Consider the following 18,501-nt stretch of genomic DNA (forward strand, 5'->3'; position numbering starts at 1 on the left):
GGACCACAATCCATTCGGGGGCTAATGACGATGCCATAGACCTAGGGTAGGGTCATAGACCTGATCTATACGCCATACCCAAGGTCACCACCCTAGAAGCAAGGACATTCAAAGCACAACAGGAAGTGTCGACTGAAGCCATCGAGTGCAATCACTCGACCATTCACCTAACTCGGATACCCCCAATTTCACTCGACCTGGATGGAGTCATCCGACCATACAGGAAACCACTCGGAGTACAGAAGACCTATAGTCACTCAGGATGGCAACAGTCAGGCGTTCACTTCGTAGTCCTAAAGATCATTGATAACACTTTATAGCTGGCGTTACCAGTAACGCCCTATCTTAATGTACAATGAATCCCTGTAATGGAGGACGGCTGGGGTCCTGGCGCACCCTATATAAGCTACCCCCTCCTCTGGGACAAGGGTTCGCACCCCTTGTAACACACACCCACACACACACACACACACCCATATTCCAGTCGACCGCCTCTGGCACCGAGACATAGGGCTTTTACCTCCTGCGAGAAGGGCCTGAACTCGTAAACTCGTGTGTACAACCTCACCGTAGTTAGGACCCCGCCTCCTCATACGTACCCCCTATTCTTACTGCCAGACTTAGTACCACGACAGGTGGGACCCGTCCTCTCAATATTATACAATCAATTAAGACTACATCATCAAGTACGTAACTTTTCTTAGGTAACTCAGGTAAGTGTAGCAAAACTCTATTATGGGTAACGTAGGAGACATCCCTATTTCCCCCGAGTGGAAACCAGCGCCCGCGTCGAGGTGGTGGTTCACGATGCAGCCCCCCGGTGACGGCGACTGCAGCGCACCGAGCGCGGTGGCTGCTGGCAGTGCAGTTGGGGAGGTGCTTGCCGGCCGGAGGCGGAATAGGTCTAAGCCACGGCGGGATCCATGTAACCATGTTTAAGTGCAGGGAGAAGGGGGCCGTGCAAACACAAAATTAAGCCGAGTGTTTATGTTCCTACACCCGACTTACATGAAGGCGAAGGGGCTGGAGTTTTAAAGAAAGAAAAAAGAAAATTGTAAGCCGAGCACATCATTAGTGGGTACTTGTCTTATAGAGCCAACCGTCACGCAGACGTTAAGTACGTTGAGGATGGACAAATGGCAGCCATATAGTGCCGAGGCTCATCAGTAAGCCGATGCGTTTTCCATAGGTACGCCGAGTGTTTCTTGTAAGTTGAACACATTTTAACGGTATTCAGCTTAGCGCGTGATATGCTGAGAGTCCGCTTTATACTGTGTACTTTTTCGAGGGTACTCGGCTTAGGTGTCTATAAGAGAGCACCCGACAAATAACACTCGGCGTTAGTATAAGCACTCGGGCTACAAATGTTTTTTTCTTGTAGTGGGAGGGACGCCAGTGGCGGCAAAGCATCCGACATTCCGATTAGTGCGTGTGTGCCAAGTCGTTTCTCCTTCCACCCTTTGCTCTAGCTATGCACAGTCGTGGCAAATGGCGGCACCAGGAGGAGTTCTAGGGCCCATAATTTGGCAAAACCGGCCGCCCAACTCTGCTCCAACGCTCTATTATCAGTTATTCCGCCCTTGATGATGACATATACTGTACGTCTGGATGCTAAATAACCTTCCAAAGATTGTTAACGTACACTACTACTTAACTTAGTGTTGTCCTTTACTCTCGTGGATCTTGACATTGTCATAATTAAGGTGCAGAATCTTGGAAGAGGAAGATGGCAAAACTTTAGCTGCTCAAAAACTCTCCTAGCTACATAATGACATGAAAGTTTGAACATGACTCTTCAAGCCCGGACGGACCGCAGAGCTCTTTCAAGTTTGCACTAGCCAGCTTCGCACCGGTCATACACATGCTCAGTTTCATGGGCCATTTATAAGCTTTGAGACTGCTTGTGCTTGCCTCACTGGTCAGCTCAGCGGCGCCACCACCGTCCGGCTCCGGCTACCGCTTCACGCTCACCCACATTGACTCCAAAGGCAGCTTCACCAGGGCAGAGCTGATGCGCCGAGCCGCACACAGAAGATGCCTCTGATGAAGCCATATACCTAGGGTAAGGTCATGGACCTGTCCAAGAACCCTCTCCAAGGACATCTCCAGAAGAAACCACCTGTCAGTCGACTCAGAAGTATTCCACTCGACAGACTTGAAGACACTCGACCATAAAGCCAACCACTCGACTGCCAGGAGATCTAAAGTCACTCTGCACACAAACGGCCGGTCATTAAATAGCTTTTATGGTCATCATAGCATTTTATGTGGGACGTTACCAGTAACCCCCGATCTTAATGTACTTTAAACCCTGCATAACTGAGGGCTGGAGGGGTCTGGTGAACTCTATATAAGCCACCCCCCTCCTCAGTTTAAAGGGTTCGCACCCCTGTAACTCATACTCATATAATCCAATCGACCGCCTTCAGGCTCCGAGACGTAGGGTTGTTACTTCCTCCGAGAAGGGCCTGAACTCGTAAACATCTTGCGTATACAACTACTCCATAGCTAGGATCTTGCCTCTCCATTCCTACCCCCCTATTCTACTGTCAAATGCAGAACCACGACAGTTGGCGCCCACCTTGGGGCAGGTGTCTTAGCGACTTATTGGAGAAGTTGCAATTTTTCTGATCTCCTTCATCATGGTTTCAGGCGGAATTTTGGTTGAGGGCCGCGAGATCCATCTCGGTGCGCTCACGTTCATCGCCGACGACTCCGCTTGGCTTCAGGAGGCTCCACTCGACATCGACACGCTCCCCCTCCGCGGGGCGACGCACTTTCGCACGTGCGTCTGCGGCGTCCTCCTGCGGCAACCGTCGACCCAGTATCAGTCGGCCCCTGTGTTGTCCTCCCTCCCCGTTTCCCGCCGGCGCAAGCGCTCCGGTCGGTCGAGGCTTCAGCGGTGGGTGAGGCACGCGGTGGGCCCGCCAGTCGGCCACCCCCCAGGTCACGGCGATTGAGCCCGACGAATCTCTCTACGGCCTGTTCGACTGGCTCCACAGAGACTGCATCCGAGTGCGACAACAGTGATCCAGCGGCGGAGGTGCTGATGGTCAATGGTCCGTGCAGTCCTCCTAGCTTTCCCCGCACCAACGGAGGCGACGATGGAGGCGATCCGGCGCAGGCCCATGAAGAGTATCAACCCGAGCCCCTCACTTCGCTGCAGAGGGAAGAACTTCGCCGCCGGAATATGGATGCGCTACACACTCCTATCGTTGGAGAAACCCCCGAGGCTCGGGCCTTAGAGGACGCGCGCTTGGCCAACTTGGCTAAGCGCACTCGACTGGAGAACCTCCAGCGAGCACTCGACGAGCGTGCACGGCAACGGGTTCCAGACTCCAGTCGACGTCAACTCTTTCCACTACTGACTCAGGTATATCGAACTCCGATTCAGAATCTAGCAGTTGTAGCCCGTATAGCAGAGTCGATTCAACCTTCCCAGTCAGAGGCTGACAGAGGCTTCCTACAGATCAGAGATTTACTCCGGCCAGCAGGAGATCAAAATTCAGATGTATCGCAGTCGCGGAATAGGATTCACAGCAGATTCATCGCTGCGAATATAGTCCAGTCGGCTCATAGCCCAAGATCGCCCCCGAGGCGTGAGGAACGTGGAGGCCGGCGTGATGATCAGTACAGGAACCGTGAGCAGTATGATCACCGATTTGATCGTGATGATCGACGTCAAGTGCCTACCCCTCCCCCAAGGGGTGGATCATACGCTCCTCGACAGCAGGATGACAGACGCCAGCACAGTGTTGGGTGAAGGATTCCAGTCGACCCCAGAGAACCAGGCTTTGATGCGAGATCCATTATCGTTCAAGGTTTGGTCGACAGGAACAGAGCTCACCGAGAAGGCCATGACAGAGATGTGCCCACCAGCAGCAGAGTTCACGTCTCAGGACCAGAGTGTTTTAGCAGAGCCTTCAGGGCCGCGGTGATTCCTCCCAACTTCAGGTTGGTGACTGGAGTCAGTAAGTTCACTGGTGAGTCCAAGCCTGATACTTGGCTTGAGGACTACCGAGTGGCTATTCAGATTGGCGGCCGCAATGATGAGGTGGCCATGAAACACCTATCTCTTATTTTGGAGGGCTCGGCCAGAGCATGGCTGAATCAGTTAGCACCAAGCAGCATTTACACTTGGGAAGATCTTGCCCGACTGTTTGTCAGAACATTTGAAGGAACTTGCAAGCGACCAGCAGGGTTGACAGAGCTGCAGTCTTGTGTGCAAAAGTTGAATGAAACTTTGAGAGATTACATCCAGAGATGGATCACACTGCATCACACGGTAGAGAATGCATCTGATCACCAGGCAGTCTGTGCCTTCAAGGAAGGCGTTAAGAACAGAGAGCTAAGTCTAAAATTTGGTCGAACCACAGACATGACTTTAAGTCAAATGATGGAAATAGCCACCAAGTATGCCAATGGTGAAGAAGAGGATCGGCTCCGAAGTGGCAAGTACAAGTCAGCCGCCCATGAAACCGGAGGAGGGAACTCCAGTTGGAAGCAGAAGCGGAAAGCCGAGCCAGTTGCTCCTAGAGAAGCCTTGGCCGTGACTCAAGGAAAGTTTAAAGGGAAGCCCAAAGGGTCTTGGAACCCTAAGTAAGTGAAGGATAAGGAAGGGAATGACGTGATGGATTTGTCGTGCCACATCCAGAGGAAGAAAGATGAGGAGGGTAAATTCATTTATCCAAAACATACCACTCGATAGTGTCGACTCTTGATCCAGCAATTCCAGGGGAAACAGCCCAAAGAAAAGGAAAATGAGTCGGACAAAGTTGAAGTCAAAGAAGATAGTGATGATGGATATCCCCAGGTCAATTCCACCCTGATGATTTTTGCTGATGTTGAAAGCAAAAGTTGATTGAAAGTTTTCAACCGAGAGGTGAATATGGTTGCTCCGGTGATGCCCGGTTATCTGAAATGGTCTTAGACTGCCATCACATTCGACCAGTACGATCATCCGACACACATAGCCACCCCTGGGAGGCAAGCTTTGGTGGTCAACCCAGTTGTCGAAGGCACTCGACTGACTAAAGTTTTGATGGATGGTGGCAGTGGCCTGAATATTTTGTATGTAGAGACGTTGAAAGGGATGGGCATTCCGATGTCCAGACTCGGTACCAGCAATATGAGTTTCCATGGAGTCATTCCTGGAAAGAAGGCTGAGTCACCCGGCCAAATCGCTCTTGATGTGGTTTTCGGTGATTCCAAGAATTACCGCAAAGAAAAGTTGACTTTTGAAGTTGTGGTTTTCCAGAGTGCTTATCACGCTATTTTGGGCAGGCCAGCTTATGCGTGTTTCATGGCTTGACCATGCTATGCGTACCTCAAAATGAAGATGCCTGGTCCCAAAGGTGTGATCACTATTACTGGCAATCGAAAGAAGGCGGAAGAGTGCTTTCAGAAAGGCTCAAAGATCGCCGATGCTCAGATGGTAGTGGTAGAGCTGCAGGAATACCAGAAAACTGCAGATCCGAGTGATTTGTTGCGAGCCAAGAAGCCCGCTCAGAGTCAGCGTCTCAGTCGTCTGGTGAGACAAAGCCGATTCACATTCACCCGACCGACCCCAGTGTTGCTCCGACGCATATCTCTACAACACCCGACTCCAAATAGGAAGAAGCGCTCATCCAGTTCCTCCGTGAGAACTGGGACATCTTCGCATGGAAGCCTGCTGACATGCCGGGTGTTCCCAGGGGGCTGGCTGAGCACCATCTATGAGTCGACTCAAAAGTGAAACCTGTCAAGGAACATCTCCGACGGTCTGCCATCCAGAAGAGAAATGCCATTGGCGAGGAGGTGGCTCGGCTCTTAGCAGCAGAGTTTATCCGAAAGATTTACCACTCCGAGTGGCTCGCCATTGTTGTCATGGTCCCCAAGAAGGACAAGTCACTTCGCATGTGCATTGACTTCAAACATATCAATCGGGCCTGCCCGAAAGATCATTTTCCTCTCCCCCACATCAACCAAATAGTCAACTCGACTGCGGGATGTGAGCGCCTATCTTTTTTAGATGCCTATTCCGGTTACCAGCAAATCCGTCTGTATGGACCCGACGAGATCAAAACAGCTTTCATCACTCCATTCAGATGCTTCTGTTATGTCACCATGCCATTCGGCCTCAAGAATGTCGGAGCCACGTTCATGAGGATGATTCAGAAGTGTTTGCTCACTCAAATTAGTCGGAATGTGGAAGCATACATGGATGATATTGTGGTCAAATCACGGAAGGGTTCCGACCTGTTGACTGACCTTGCTGAAACATTTGCCAACCTCAGGAGGTATGATATCAAGCTTAATCCATCAAAGTGCACATTCGGAGTTCCTGGTGGAAAGTTACTCGATTTTCTCGTTTCCGAACGTGGGATCGACGCCAACCCAGAAAAAGTTGGTACTATACTCCGAATGAAATGCCCTGTGCATGTGCACGATGTCCTGAAGCTTACTAGATGCTTGGCCGCTTTAAGTCGATTCATCTCTCGTCTCGATGAAAAGGCATTGCCTCTTTACCGACTGATGAAGAAGTCAGACAAGTTCGAGTGGACTCGTGAAGCTGATGCAGCGTTTGCAGAGCTAAAAGCCCTGTTTTCCACCCAGCCGGTGCTTGCTGCCCTGATCAGCAAAGAGCCTTTGCTGCTTTACATTGCAGCCACAGGACAAGTCGTTAGTACAGTACTTACGGTCGAGCGGGAAGAAGAAGGAAAAGCCTTCAAAGTTCAGCGCCCAGTGTACTATTTTTCTGAAGTTTTGACCCCATCAAAGCAAAGATATCCTCATTATCAGAAGCTTGTATATGGGATTTATATGAACACGAAGAAGGTTGCTCATTACTTCTTTGACCATTCCATTACAGTCATCAGCGACGCCCCATTGTCAAAGATTCTGCACAACAGAGATGCAACTGGTCGAGTGGCAAAATGGGCGATTGAACTCCTTCCCCTTGATATCAAGTTTGAGGCAAAGAAATCCATCAAGTCCCAAGCAATAGCAGATTTCATCGCTGAGTGGAAAGAACAGCAACTGCCGACTCAAGTTCACTCGGAGCACTGGACCATGTTCTTTGATGGTTCTAAGATGCTGAATGGTTCCGGTGCTGGGGTAGTGTTGGTTTCCCTCCGAGGAGATAAGCTTAGATATGTGCTCCAGATCCACTTTGATTCCTCCAATAACGAAGCAGAATACGAAGTACTTTTGTATGGGTTGCACATGGCCATTTCACTCGGCGTCCGTCGCCTCATGGTCTATGGTGACTCAGATTTGGTGGTTAATCAGGTGATGAAGGAGTGGGACATCAGAAGTCCAACCATGACTGGTTACTGATGCAGTGAGAAAGCTAGAGAAGAAATTCGAGGGGTTAGAGCTCCATCATATACCCCGACTGAAAAATCAAGAGGCTGATGATTTGGCAAAAATAGGTTCCAAGAGAGAAGCCATTCCCAGTAATGTGTTTTTGGAGCATATCCACACACCATCAGTTCAATAGGATCCTTTCACTGAGGAAGCCCCGCAGCCAAAGAGTGTCACGGATCCGACTGAAGTTGAGGTCCCAGTTGTGGTCGACCTGATCATGGAAGTTTTGGTCATCACTCCCGACAGGACAGTGCCGTACATCGCGTATATCCTAAGGAAAGAGCTCACAGAGAACGAGGAAGAGTCTCGACAGATCGTCCGTCGATCCAAGGCCTTTACCGTGATAAAGGGACAGTTGTATAGAGAAAGGGCAACTGGAGTCGGTCAGAAATGTATAACACCAGAAGAAGGTCAGATAATTCTTGACAATATCCACTCGGGGACCTGTGGTCATCATGCGTCCTCTCGGACCATTGTGGCTAAAGCATACCGAGCGGGGTTTTACTGGCCAAGGGCAAATGAAATGGCGAAGGAAATAGTCGATAAGTGTGAAGGATGTCAGTTCTATTCCAATATGTCAAACAAACCCGCCTCAGCCTTGAAGACCATTCCACTTGTCTGGCCCTTCGCTGTTTGGGGATTGTATATGGTTGGACCACTGAGGACTGGCAGGAGCGGCTTCACCCATGTACTGGTGGCAGTCGACAAGTTCACTAAGTGGATTGAAGCTAAGCCTATCAAGAATCTTGATGCCGGCACTGCTATCAGCTTCATCAGAGAGTTGATATTTAGATATGGAGTTCCGCACAACATCATCACTGATAATGGGTCAAACTTTGATTCCGACGAATTTAGAGCTTTCTGCACTTCTCAAGGCACGCGAGTCGACTACGCTTCTGTCGCTCACCCCCAGTCGAATGGACAAGCAGAAAGAGAAAATGGTCTAATTCTCAAAGGACTGAAACCCTGGTTGATGCGTGACCTCAAGCACGCCGCAGGCGCATGGGTCGACGAACTTCCCTCAGTTCTTTGGGGATTAAGGACCACTCCTAATTGGTTGACTGGACGAACTCCATTCTTTCTGTTCTATGGAGCTGAAGCAGTTTTGCCGAGTGACCTGCTTCACAATGCACCCCAAGTCGAGCTCTACACTGAAGGTGAAGCAGAACAAGCCCGGCAGGACGCAGTCGACCTTCTAGAAGAAGAAAGAGAGATGGCCATGATCTGATCGACTATCTATCAGCAGGACTTGTGTCAATTCCATGCCAGAAACGTGAAGAGTCGAGCCTTCCAAGAAGGAGATTTGGTCCTCCGAGTGGATCAACAGAAGCCACACAAGCTTGCTCCTACTTGGGAGGGCCCCTTCATCGTTACCAAAGTTCTCCACAATGGAGCGTACCGTCTTTACAATGTCGATCGCCAGATTGACGAGCCACGAGCTTGGAACGCGGAGCTGCTCCGCCCCTTTTATACTTAAGTACTCACTCGGATGAGATGTACTAAAAATACCTCTGTAGTTTGTGTTGGAAATATTCCCTAGAGGCAATAATAAAAGGATTATTATTATATTTCCTTGTTCATGATAATTGTCTTTTATTCATGCTATAATTGTATTATCCGGAAATCATAATACACGTGTGAATACATAGACCACAATACGTCCCTAGTAAGCCTCTAGTTGACTAGCTCGTTGGTCAACAGATAGTCATGGTTTCCTGACTATGGACATTAGATGTCGTTGACAACGGGATCACATCATTAGGAGAATGATGTGATGGACAAGAACCAATCCTAAGCATAGCACAAGATCGTGTAGTTCGTTTTGCTAGAGCTTTTCCAATGTCAAGTATCTTTTCCTTAGACCATGAGATCGTGTAACTCACGGATACCGTAGGAGTGCTTTGGGTGTACCAAACGTCACAACGTAACTGGGTGACTATAAAGGTGCACTACAGGTATCTCCGAAAGTGTCTGTTGGGTTGACACGGATCGAGACTGGGATTTGTCACTCCGTATGATGGAGAGGTATCTCTGGACCCACTCGGTAATGCATCATCATAATGAGCTCAAAGTGACCAAGTGTTTGGTCACGGGATCATGCATTACAGTACGAGTAAAGTGACTTGCTGGTAATGAGACTGAACGAGGTATTGGGATACCGACGATCGAGTCTCGGGCAAGTAACGTACCGTTTGACAAAGGGAATTGTATACGGGGTTGATTGAATCCTCGACATCGTGGTTCATCTGATGACATCATCGAGGAGCATGTGGGAGCCAACCTGGGTATCCAGATCCCCCTGTTGGTTATTGACCGGAGAGCCGTCTCGGTCATGTCTGCATGTCTCCCGAACCCATAGGGTCTACACACTTAAGGTTCGGGGACGCTAGGGTTATTAGGAAGACTTGTATGTGATTACCGAATGTTGTTCGGAGTCCCGGATGAGATCCCGGATGTCACGAGGAGTTACGGAATGGTCCGGAGGTGAAGATTTATATATGGGAAGTTGTCATACGGTCACCGGAAAGTTTCGGGGGCATATCGGTATTGTACTGGGGCCACCGGAGGGGTTCCGGGGGTCCACCGGGAGGGGCCACCCCTCTCGGAGGGCCTCATGGGCCGTAGGGGGCAGGGAACCAGCCCCTGGAGGGCTGGGCGCGCCCCCTCCCTTGGGCCCATGCGCCTAGGGTTGGGGGGGGGGAACCCTAGTGGAGGCGCCCCCTTGCTTGGGGGGCAAGCCCCCTCCCTTGGCCGCCGCCCCCCTCTAGATCTCATCTAGAGGGGGCCGGCCCCCTTCCCCCTTCCCCTATGAACAGAGGGGCGAGGGGAGGGATGCACACCACATCCAAGGCGCATCCCCTCCCCTCCCTAACACCTCTCCTCCTCCATTAAGTGCTTGACGAAGCCCTGTCGGAGTACTGCCTCTCCACCATCACCACACCGTCGTGCTGCTGCTGGAGCCTTCTTCCTCAACCTCTCCTTCCCCCTTGCTGGATCAAGAAGGAGGAGACGTCATCCGCTCCGTACGTGTGTTGAACGCGCAGGTGCTGTCCGTTCGGCACTTGGTCATCGGTGATTTGGATCACGGCGAGTACGACTCCATCATCCCCGTTCTCTTGAATGCTTCCGCACGCGATCTACAAGTGGTATGTAGATGCATCTCTTTCCTATCACTCGTTGCTTAGATGAACTCATAGATGGATCTTGGTGAAACCATAGGAAAAATTTTAATTTTCTACAACGTTCCCCAACAGTTTGTTTATCAAAGACAAGAGTGTTATAATTTTCCCAGTGATTGTTGTTACTTTTGTTTACGTGAGAAATCCCCCAGTGGGTGGCATAGCTGCGAATACGTTTCGCCTGAGTTTGTAAAAAAATCCCTACCGAGTGGTGAGCCAGACTCCCACTCGGGGGCTTAGCTGCGAATCTGTTTCGCCTAAGTTTAAAAAAATCCTACCGAGTGGTGAGCCCGCCTCTCATTCGGGGGCTTAGCTGCAGTCCAGTACTCGCCTAAGTATTTGAAAATCCCACCGAGTGGAGAGCAATCCTCCCACTCGGGGGCTTAGCTGCAGTCCAGTACTCGCCTAAGTTTAAAAAATCCTACCGAGTGGTGAGCCAGCCTCCTACTCGGAGGCTTAGCTGTAGTCCCAGTACTCGCCTAAGTTTAAAAAATCCTACCAAGTGGTGAGCAAACCTCCCACTCGGGGGCTTAGCTGAAGTCCAGTACTCGCCTAAGTATTTAAAAAATCCTATCGAGTGGAGAGCAAACCTCCCACTCGGGGGCTTAGCTGCAGCCCAGTACTCGCCTAAGTATTTAAAAAATCCTACCGAGTGGAGAGCAATCCTTCCACTCGGGGGCTTAGCTGCAGTCCAGTACTCGCCTAAGTATTTAAAAAATCCCACCGAGTGGAGAGTGATCCTCCCACTCGGGGGCTTAGCTGCAGTCCAGTACTCGCCTAAGTATTCGAAAAATCCTACCGAGTGGAGAGCGATCCTCCCACTCGGGGGCTTAGCTGCAGTCCAGTACTCGCCTAAGTATTCAAAAAATCCTACCGAGTGGAGAGCGATCCTCCCACTCGGGGGCTTAGCTGCAGTCCAGTACTCGCCTAAGTATTTTAAAAATCCTACCGAGTGGAGAGCAAACCTCCCACTCGGGGGCTTAGCTGCAGCCCAGTACTCGCCTAAGTATTTAAAAAAATCCTACCGAGTGGAGAGCAATCCTCCCACTCGGGGGCTTACCTGCAGTCCAGTACTCGCCTAAGTATTTAAAAAATCCCACCGAGTGGAGAGCGATCCTCCCACTCGGGGGCTTAGCTGCAGTCCAGTACTCGTCTAAGTATTTAAAAAATCCCACCGAGTGGAGAGCGATGCTCCCACTAGGGGGCTTAGTTGCAGTCCAGTACTCGCCTAAGTATTTAAAAAATCCTACCGAGTGGAGAGCAATCCTCCCACTCGGGGGCTTAGCTACAGTCCAGTACTCGCCTAAGTACTTCATCCATTCTGATCCACAAGGATGACGAGGTGCAGGTCGACTGCTACCTTCTCCTTTGGAGCTACGCCACAAATACAACATGCGCTCTGCAAGGACGACGAGGTGCAGGTCGACTGCTACCTTCTCCTTCGGAGCTACGCCACAAATACAACATGCACTCTGCAAGGATGACGAGGTGCAGGTTGACTGCTACCTTCTCCTTCTGAGCTACGCCAAAAATACAACATGCGCTCTGCAAGGATGACGAGGTGCAGGTCGACTGCTACCTTCTCCTTCTGAGATACGCCACAAATACAATGTGCGTTCCATCCTGATCCGCAAGGACGCAGGTCGACTGCCATATATGCTCCATCCCTTCCTGCAAGAGCGATGAAGTGCAGGTCGACTACACTTTCCACCTCAGAGCTGCGACTCAACCACTAAAGTATATTCCGAGTGAAGAACAAAGTTCGCTCGAAGGCAAACTACAGGCATATTCAGCGATAAGCCAAGTTCAGATAACGTCCTAGGGATTCGGAAGTGCTCAGGCATCAAGCCTGTAAAAGTTTATCGGTTACAAAACCACTCGACATTCTGAGGCAAATTTAAGACGAAGCATAGCAGTTTTTTACTCCTCAGGTGGAGGACTGGAGGGCGCGACAAAGTGGTCCAGGTCGATTCCGTCAGCAATCCAAGTGGCAGCAGCAATGAAGGTCTCCATGAAAGATTGGAAGTCATGCTTCTTGGTATTGGCCACTTTGATGGACGCCAGCTTGTCCTCTCGCGCATCCTTGCAATGAACACGGACCAGGGACAGAGGAACATCAGCACCGCACCTGGCAGAAGACTTCTTCCATTCTTGCACTCAACCTGGAACGTCATTCAGTCGAGTCATTAAAGACTCGAGGTCATTTTGAAGCATCTTTCCTGGCCAGAGTGTCGTGTCGAGTCGCGACACCGCAACCTTCAGTCGAGCGAGGTAGTCCACAACTCCAGCAACACGAGACTCCAGTCGGAGCACGTTCATAGCGGCTTTATCCTTCACAGGAGAGTTGATGGGGTCCAAGATTGTCTCCACTCGACTGGTCTCTTCCTCAAAGTTCTGGCAGAATTCTGTAAACACCATTCGAAGTTAAGCCAATAGTTCTATGATGAGTCGATGATAACAAGTCAGTCGGATAGGAGAGATTACCTTCAAGCATGAGGAATAGCTTCTTGGCGAGCCCTCCCAGATAAGCCTCCAGATTGTTCTTCTTCCCTGCCAGTTCGCTAGCCTTGTCACTCAGAGCTATCTTGTCATTCTTCAGATGGCTGACCTCCTTGTTGGCCGCGTCGAGAGCAGCTTTCAGATTGGCATTCTCCTCTTCAAGTTTCTTGACTGAAGCCAGTTTTTCTTCCGCAAGCTTCGTTTTGTCCAAAGCTGCCTTCTGCGCCTCGGCGAGGTCATGGTCCTTCTTCTTCAGAGCCTCCTTCAGTTTATCTGCAAAGTGACAATGACATCAGAATCAGAAATGGACAGAAAGACAAAGACAGACGTCAAGATTCTCACCAAACATACCTTTTGCTTCATCCTTCGCCTTCTGAAAGTTCTCCTGAACAAGCTTCAAATCAAGGTCGAGCTGGACATGCTTGTTTTCCAATTCAGTGTAACAAGCCACAAGCTCGCAAGATTTCTACGAAGGGTCAGTCGACAGACGTCAAAAGATGGGTCGCTTCCGAGTGACTAAGAGAAAAACAATAACATTTCTAAGACTACAGTCGAATCAAAATATTCAACAGTAGTCTCGGGGACTACACCCAGTGGGTGCACTAAGCGTGCCCCCACTGGTTCTACCGACTCGGTCCGATCAGTCGACCGAAATAGACAAAAGGTTCTGATCGTAAACCATAGCTAACTGCCAGCAGTCAGCCATGGTATTTAAAAAAAAGGGTTCTTCAGACCTTAGTCGACTGCCAGCAGTCGACCATGGTCTCGGAGACTGCACCCAGTGGGTGCACTCAGTGTGCCCCCACTGGTTCCAAGATTCCACTCGACATGGTCCGACCAGACTAAGTGAAGAAGTTAGAATGAAGAAATTTAAAGTTTAAAGACTATAGTCGACCGCCAACAGTCCACCATAGTCTCGGGGACTACACCCAGTGGGTGCACTCAGCGTGCCCCCACTAATCCAAAAAATTCAATCGACACACCCAGTGGGTGTACAGATACAAAGATCTTCAGAAAGAAAATCTTCAGATAGCATATCCTAAGAGAACAGGCGGTGAACAACTAACCTGGACGTTGCTTTGAAGGGCTGAGCTAGCGTCATAAGCCGCCTGGCTGGCTTCTCGGATCGCCTTCACCTGCTCCATCATGATCCCCGCCTGGCGTATAGCCTCCTTAGCAGCACCCGCTTGGTCCTTTGGGACGTGGCGGGTGGCGAAAAGGGAAGGCGGATCAGCAATCGACGACGAAGGTTGAACACTCATCAGCGGCACAGCGAAAGACACGGAAGTCCGAGTGATGTTGCCACCCTCGTGAACCAGTGTCTCAGGTTCTGATGCAGTCTGAGTGGTCTTGACGGCTGGCGCCTTTCTATTCCTCCTCGGCCTCAGCGGCGCCTCGTCGTCATCATCAAGGAGATCAATGACATGAGGAGGTGCTTCAGGAGAAGTCCAAAGTTAAAAACAAAAATCCAATCGACCAAAAGTGAAACGTCAGAGATCATACCAAGGTTGGAGGTGGCAGCGTCTTCCATTTCTTGGTCTTCGTTCCTGGCGGAGGTCTCAAAGGTTGCAGCACTGTGGAGTTCAGAAACCAGTCGGTTAGCCAACGAGTCGACCAAGAGTTTGTCCATGATAAATGAGAAAAATGCAAGTTTTGCTGTTACCCGGAAATGGTGGGAACGACCATTCTCATCTTGGGAAAGGCCTTTGGAGGCTTTGATGGTGCCGCTCGGGGATGCTTCATCGCTTTTTCAGTCGGTGCTGGAGAGGTAGTCCGAGGGCGTTTCGACGACTGCCCAATAGGCGCAGTCGTTTTGTCATGCTCGACCGCGGGGTCGTGGATGAGCTTGGATCGCCTTTCCATGCGAGGAGGATCGACTGCCTCCTCCTCCTCTTCACTGGAGCCGTTGTCATCTTCATCCCCCTCACCATCAGATTGCCACTCCTCCTGACTTTCACCTCCGCTCGCCTCCTCCTCCTCGACCTGTTCTTGCGCCCCGTTGGGCATCAAATACATCTTAGTGGTGGCCTGGAAGACAACAAACAAGACAAAAGTCAGTCGACTGATTTTAAGCAAACAGAATGAAGAAAGCAGGATCACAGTCAGAGATGCAGGATTGGACCTTGTCTACTTCGTATGATTGGTCGAGTGAGGGAATCCTCCTGGCTCCTCGAGGGTTGTCCTTGTTCCCTGTGATGCTTGCTAGCCAGCTCTCCAGCGTGGCATCCTCGACCTCCTCCGGGTGGATCCGAGTGGTGTCCTCAGTGCCAGAGTACAACCACATCGGATGGTCTCGAGCTTGAAGCGGCTGGATGCGTCGTCGGAGGAAGACCTCCAAGAGATCCATGCCGGTCACTCCGTCACGGATGAGCTGGACAACGCGTTCAACCAGCACCTTAACTTGCGCCTTCTCATCCGGGATCACCTTCAAAGAGGACGGCTTCCTCACTCGGTCCATGGAAAAAGGAGGGAGTCTAGTTGACTGCCCTGGCGTCGGCTTGTCTTTGCAGTAGAACCAGGTCGACTGCCATCCACGGATCGACTCGGGAAGGATCATGGCCGGAAAAGAGCTTTTCCTCCTCATTTGAACCCCAAGACCCCCACACATCTGAATCACTTGTGTTCTCTCGTCACTCGGATTGGACTTTTTCACCGTCTGGGAGCGACAGGTGAAAATGTGCTTGAAAAGACCCCAATGAGACCGACAACCCAAGAAATTCTCGCACAAAGACACGAAAGCAGCGAGATACACGATGGAGTTGGGTGTGAAGTGGTGGAGTTGCGCGCCAAAGAAGTTCAGAAATCCCCGAAAGAAAGGGTGAGGCGGCAAAGAAATCCCGCGGTCAACATGGGTGGCCAAGAGGACACACTCACCCTCCTGAGGTTGCGGCTCCGACTCCTTCCCCGGGAGCCGCGCCGATCCATGAGGGATCAATCCTTCATTGGTCAGGTCGTCAAGATCTTTTTGATGAATCGTCGAGCGGATCTAGTCGCCCTAGATCCAGCCCTGCGGCAGGCCGACCCTTGACGAAGATCCGCCCTGACTGGTCGCCCTTCCCTTCGCCTTCACCGTCGCTTTCTTCGCCCACTCCAAAGCTGCCGTATTTTACTTCACCATCATCGCCGGCGAGACGCGCACGGAGCAGCGGCGCTGAGATGGAAGCGAACGCGGCAGATAAGTCTGAGGAAGAGGGGGAGGAAATGAGAGCGCACTATTCAAAACCCCCCGTCCGGGGCCTTATATGAAGTTGCTTCCGGGTGACTGACTTGTAGGCGCAGGCGATCCTGTCAAATCCCGCAACAGTCGCGCGGCGATACGTGGCGAAAACAGTGGCACAAAGATCGAGGCATTCCTGCCTTATCCCCTCCGATTACCGCGGCCTCCTCCGCCCCGCGCGCTTCCCGAAATTTGAATCCCGCTAAGTCCGTGAACTGCAGAGCAACTTGTCAGACGGGAGATTTCCTCCACTCTGTCGTTCGGAGATCTTCAAGTACAGAAAATTCACTCGACGGATACAAAGAATGGATCAAGGCGATTGAAAAAGAAGTTGGTGTCGTCACCTAAGTTCATTTATCCAGAACAAGACATACTCATAGCACGAAAAATGGGCCGGAAGAGTTCTCAACTCCTTCCCCACTCAAACCTCGATCCATTCGGGGGCTAATGATGAAGCCATGTACCTAGGGTAGGGTCATGGACCTGTCCAAGATACCCTCCCCAAGGACATCTCTAGAAGAAACCACCTGTCAGTCGACTCAGAAGTATTTCACTCGACAGACTTGAAGACACTCGACCATGAAGCCAACTACTCGACTGCCAGGAGATCTAAAGTCACTCTGCACACAAACGGCCGGTCATTAAGTAGCTTTTATGGTCATCATAGCATTTTATGTGGGACGTTACCAGTAACCCCCGATCTTAATGTACTTTAAACCCTGCATAACGAAGGGCTGGAGGGGTCTGGCGAACTCTATATAAGCCACCCCCCTCCTCAGTTTAAAGGGTTTGCACCCCTGTAACTCATACTCATATAATCCAGTCGACCGCCTCCGGACTCCCAAACGTAGGGCTGTTACTTCCTCCGAGAAGGTCCTGAACTCGTAAACATCTTGTGTATACAATTACTCCATAGCTAGGATCTTCCCTCTCCATTCCTACCCCCTATTCTACTGTCAGACTCAGAACCACGACAGCCTCCGAGCGGCCACGGCATATTCCAGCTTGGAGGCCGGGCCACGGCTCCGCTCAGGCCAAGCCGAGTACCTCATGGAGCTCGCCATCGGGACGCCGGCGGTGTCGTTCCTCGCCCTCTTCGACACTGGCAGCGACCTCACCTAGACGCAGTGTCAGCCATGCAAGCTCTGCTTCCCGCAGGACACGCCCGTTTATGACCCGACTGCCTTGTCCAGCTTCTCCCCTCTGACCTGCTCCAGCAACGCGTGCCTTCCCGTGTGGAGCCGTGGATGCGCCCCTAGCTCCCTCTGTGGCTACCGCTACGCCTACAGCGACGGCTCCCACTCGGCTGGCGTCTTGGGCACGGAGACGCTCACGTTCGGCTCTGGCCCCGGCCAAGTACCGGCCGGCTTTGCCGGAGCTGTCGCGTTCGGCTGCGGCAGAGACAACGGGGGCGACTGGTACAACTCCACCGGGCTCGTCGGCTTCGGTCGCGGGAGCCTGTCCCTCGTGGCGCAGCTAGGGTTCGGGAAGTTTTCCTACTGCCTCACCGACTTCTTCAATACCAGTCTGGGCAGCCACGTCTCGTTCGGCTCCCTCGCGGAGCTGGCCCACGGGGGCGGCACCGCCGTGCAGTCGACGCCGCTTGTGCAGAGCCCACAGAGTCCATCGTGATACTATGTTTCTCTCGAGGGCATATCGCTCGGCGACGCTCGCCTGTCGATCCTGAACCAAACCTTCGAGCTGCACGCCGACGGCACGGGCGGGATGATTGTCGACTCCGGCACCATCTTCACGGTCCTCGTGGAAAGTGCTTTCAGAGTGGTCGCCAACCACATGGCCGAGGTGCTCGACCAGCCGGTGCTCAACACGACGAGCCTGGAGAGCCCTTGCTTCCCGGCTCTTGCCGGGGAGCGGCAGCTCCCGGCCATGCCGGACATGGTGCTGCACTTCGCCGGCGGTGCGGACATGAGGCTGCATGGGGACAGCTACATGTCCTTTAACGAAGAGGACTCCTCATTCTGCTTAAACATCACCGTAGGGCAATTATCATTTGTCCCCACCGACTGTAGTAAGCTCTGAGGTCTACCTGGACACTTTAAACGATTAACTATTTTTACATGCATGGCAGCATGGGATCAAATGATATTCAAAGCACTTCCATGAATAAAGGGGTGGCTCTAGAGAGTAACGCTACACGTACAAAAAAGTTACAAGGTTTTACAAAAAGGGTTAATTTGATTGGTCAATAGGTGAGGAACACGGCCCACCCCCTAAAAATCAGGGGAAGGACAAATTTAT

The 18,501-nt window shown here is 51.3% G+C and overlaps 1 pseudogene; it reads left to right on the top strand.

Annotated features, from left to right (window-relative positions):
* Window positions 1–1,861: 1,861 nt before the first annotated feature.
* On the top strand, window positions 1,862–18,282 carry LOC123067403 (aspartic proteinase nepenthesin-1-like; annotated as a pseudogene).
* Window positions 18,283–18,501: the final 219 nt, after the last annotated feature.

Source organism: Triticum aestivum, chromosome 3B, assembly GCF_018294505.1.
Source record: "Triticum aestivum cultivar Chinese Spring chromosome 3B, IWGSC CS RefSeq v2.1, whole genome shotgun sequence".
Taxonomy (NCBI): Eukaryota; Viridiplantae; Streptophyta; class Magnoliopsida; order Poales; family Poaceae; genus Triticum; species Triticum aestivum.